Source organism: Podarcis pityusensis, assembly GCF_964106645.2.
Source record: "Podarcis pityusensis genome assembly, chromosome: 13".
NCBI classification, from domain to species: Eukaryota; Metazoa; Chordata; class Lepidosauria; order Squamata; family Lacertidae; genus Podarcis; species Podarcis pityusensis.
In genome coordinates, this window is record NC_138038.1 from 38,241,080 (window position 1) to 38,245,467 (window position 4,388).

Genomic DNA, 4,388 nt, shown 5'->3' on the forward strand with positions numbered 1-4,388 from the left:
TCTCTGAGTTCCTAATAAAGGGATAATTAACTGAGAATGTATCTCTGCTACTCTCTCACGTGGTGTTTAATTTAAATCACATGAGAGGGGTATTCAGTTGCAAATTGCCATTTTGTGTGAGCCAAGTCTTTGTTCTCAAGCCACCAAAGACGAAGGATGTGCTAATGGTGTTTCTTCTGGAGAGAATACAGTCAGGTTGAATGGAGTCTGTGTGGAGAGAAAAAACTTTGCTTTCAGTTCTGTTTGAAGTAATTTTATATTTTTAAGATGCTCTGCCTATGCTTGGACAAGCACATGATTTTAGGCAACTATTTGGATGTATCCTAATTGTTGTAAGTCTGTTTTGGAACAAGTTCTGTTAGTAAAGCTTTGGAACCATATTTTGGGTCTGGACAATTTTTCTTCCAAGAAGAATAGGGTTTTAGTCATCCCATTGCTTCCATATGCACAATTTTAATAACCGCAGTACTTACTGCAGCCTTCCTTTTAGGGCATAACACGTATCAGGTGACTCACACAATCCTAGAACATAAGTTACATTAGCAGCCAGAAAATTCAGACCGTAGGTGACATCCAACAGTGTCTATCCACCGGTGGAACAGGCATCTCATGCAACAGGACTTTTCCTTCCTCTCCTGCAGCCCCATGGGCCCCACTACCTGCTCGTAGGGGTTACACCAGGTTGGTGAAGGCTTACTTGGTGGATATTCAGGGATCTAAAAACCACAGCTCATCTTCTCACTTTGACAGCCTTTTTGCATGGTGAAGAGTGGGGCTCCTGATAAGCTGAAAGAGAGGTCTGAAATATGTTTAAGTAGCAAATCAATAATAAGGCATTCTACTATGTTGAGGACTTGTTGTTGAAGTTCTCCCTATTTCATGATGGTGAACAAAACATCCTTATTCCAGAAACCAAAACAAAGTGTTTTGGGGAGGAAAGGACGAGAAAGTATGACGTCTATGACAAAGTAGACCCTGGCTGAATCACTTATCCCTAAGTTCTCTTAAACTAGGCAGGCAAAAAAAGGTCGAAAATATTTATTTTATGTGTGGGACTATGAATTAGAGGTAGAAATGAAAATCCATTGTTAATAATACAGAAAGGCCATCTGTTCCCAGCCACTTACCTTGATGCAGGAACAGATCTAATGTCCTTTGGGGAGAGTGACGTGCACCCAACCCTCCATTTTGTATACAGTGATACCTCGGTTTTCGAAAGCCGTAAACCCGGAAGTAAATGCTTTGGTTTTTGAACTTGCCCCGGAAGTTGAACATGCCACGTGGCTTCCGTATTGAGTTTTCCGTATTGAGGCTTCCGTACTGAGTTTTCAATTTTCGAACGTTTTGGAACTTGGATGGTCTTCCGGAACAGATTACGTTCGAAAACTGAGGTACCCACTGTGCTATTAAGTTTATTTTTGTGATGGACATTCTTTCTCCTGAGCTGATAAGTTAGGCTACACCTTTTTGTATTGTTTTATTTAATGTTTTATATCATGTTGTATGGATTTCTGTATTTATAGTCCTATGAATACATATGATTCATATGTATTTGTAGATACATATTACTTGTATTTATTATTGTTCAATTAGTATGTTGTGAACACAATTTTTCTGGAAAAGTGGTCTATATAAATAAACTGATGATGAACAAGAGGTGGGTCTGGTCGTCCCTGTCTTGCCTGCTCATTTTCTTCCCACCTCTCTCTCTCTCTCTCTCTCTCTCTCTCTGCTTTTGCATTTATGAGTTTCTTTTATCCATTGATCCATACAGTCTCCTTCTGTCTTTCTATCTCTTGGTTATTTTTTTTCACTCTCTCTCTCTTGGTTGGCATCATTCCATGGAAAGCTGCATGACTATGCCAGCAGGGAGTTGGACCCTGGGTGTCTGCCTGTTTGGTGTGGGGGAGAAAAAGGAGGTGGCGATTCTTACTATTGCAAACTCTGGACCAATCGGACCCCCGTACGTTGTCCCATCGCCCGCCCCGCAGTCCCTTCTGCTGACACGCTGTCAGAATTCCACCCCAAGGATGAAATAAACAGGTTCTTCAGTTCAGACAGGAGCCGAGAGCTGTGCTCCCCGTGTGGGGCCGGGTCAAGATTCGACCCCAACATACCGACACTAGCAGGGTGCGAGGAATGCAGGAGAAGAGAATTCTTCGCAGCCCCAGACAGACACTCAGAGATACTCCTCGCACACTCTGGAGACCTTGTGTCACCGCTGAGCTTTGGACACACTGAGCGGAGGAACAAGGCGAGCAACAAAAAGCCCTTCATGTCCGGATGCGGAGCAGAAACCGTGTGCACCGCACAGAAGAGAGGTCTTTGGGGAGCTGAACCCCGACAGAAAAACTTTTGCACACTCAGATCAACTCCTCTCTCTTTCTCGGAGGATCAGAAGTAAGTGGAAGAAAAATAGGTAGACAAATGGACACAGAGACAGCCTGGAAGACAGATAGATGTGCAGCTAAAACAATAAGTAGGTAGGTAGGTAGGTCAGAAAAGAGCAAGGTTCTGCTGTCTCGCTTTCTCTGAAGGCCCGGGGGGACGTTAAGAAGTTCTCCTGGACACCCTACCCTCGGTCCTCTCCCCATGGACCCACCAACAACCAACCTTTCGTTGTGGGTGCCCCTGGGCAACGGGACTGTGTCAGAGGGAGGTGAGTCAGCCGCAGCCCTGGGAGCTGTGCTGAGCCTGATGTGTGCCACCGGTGTGGCGGGAAACCTCTATGCCTTGGCCGTGGTGCGGGCATCACCCTCAGCTTCCTCGCTCCGTGTCCACTTGGTCAACCTGGCCTTGGCCGACCTGCTATACCTGTTGACGGCCCCCTTCATTGTCCACAACGGGCTGGTGAAGGACTGGCTTTTCGGAGAGGCCGGCTGCCGGGTCCTCCTCAGCCTGGACCTCCTCACCATGCATGCCAGCATCTTCCTGCTCACCCTGATGAGCTGTGAGCGCTACGCTGCCGTGGCCCACCCCTTCCAGGCCGCAAGGCGTGCGCGACGCTGCCGACGACCTCTGGCCCTGGCCATCTGGCTCCTGTCCTTTGCCCTGGCCCTGCCCATGATGGTGATGATCCACCAGGAGGAGCGGGCGGTGGGGGACGGCGTGCCCGTCCGGCGTCTCTGCTCCCCAACCTGGAGTGAGGAGCAGTACAGGGTCTACCTGAGCGTCCTGTTCAGCACCAGCATCGTGGCTCCTGGCATCATCATCGGGTCCCTCTACTGGCGCTTGGCCAGGACTTATTGGGTGTCGCAGACGCGCGGCGGGTTGGGCCGCTCTCCAAAGAACCGGGTCTTCCTCCTCATCCTCGTCATTGTCCTGGCCTTTTGGGCTTGCTATTTGCCCTTCTGGGTCTGGCAGCTCCTGCCTCTTTACTGCCAGCAGGCTGCCCGGCTGCCCGTCCACACAGAGATCTCCATCAACCACTTGGTGACTTGCTTGACTTACGGCAACAGCTGCATCAACCCCTTCCTCTACACCTTGCTGACGCGCAACTACCGTGAGTACCTGCGCGCCCGCCAAAGGGGGTCGTCGCGCACTTCCCTGCGATGCTTCCAGAACAGAGAGAGGCCGCAAGGAGAAGGCCAGGAGGTCATCTGAGCCGAGGCAGGTAAGGAATGAAAAGCACCTGAAAAACACAGACAGCTTCCTTACTGCTGAGTCAGAATGTTGGTCCATCAAGCTCAGGGTTGTCTCCTAGGGATGGGAGAGGATTTTTATTCCATTTGCACCAGCGTGGTGCAGTGGTTGGAGTGTAGGCCTAGGACCTGGGAGACAGACCAGGGTTCAAATCCCCACTCGGCCGACCTCCCAGGGTTGTTGTGTAGATAAGATGGGGAGGGGTTGAACCTTGGAGAAAAGAAGTGGGATGGAAATGCAATAAACAAAGAAAAGTAAAAGACATTTAAATATGGATCAATTAAATTTGCACTATCCAAAACAATATGAGAACCGAAACTCAGCCATCCTTCAAATGCCACACTTATATGAATTTTGTTTTTTAAAGCATATGTCATGGGAAAGTGGGCATTAGAATTGATATATTAGTGAAAATATATTTAGCACACGATGTGATATAGTAGCACACAATGATTCATTATATTAGGATAAATTCCTAGCAACAACATATCCATTAGTCAAAACAGCATAAAAGTGTGTTTATTATGAGAAATTCACTTTAAAATGCTGAAGAATCTTCATGATTTCTTTTTTTTTTAAAGAAAATACACAAATTGCTGAAGAAATGTGGATAACCAAATTTATGATTGGGAAAAATGAAGAACTGACTAGAACAATATCCCTTATTGTCTACAATGGCTGGGAGCAGCTTGTCTGGATTTTAGACTGCAGGAATTCCCAGCCCTACCTGGAGATGCCAGGAATTG

At 47.2% G+C, this 4,388-nt stretch overlaps 1 pseudogene across 1 annotated transcript; it reads left to right on the forward strand.

The window, feature by feature from the left end:
- Window positions 1–2,550: 2,550 nt before the first annotated feature.
- LOC308461225 (urotensin-2 receptor pseudogene) lies at window positions 2,551–3,603 on the forward strand (annotated as a pseudogene). Its single transcript has one exon. The product of its transcript is annotated as a urotensin-2 receptor pseudogene (transcript).
- The last annotated feature ends 785 nt before the right edge of the window (window positions 3,604–4,388 follow it).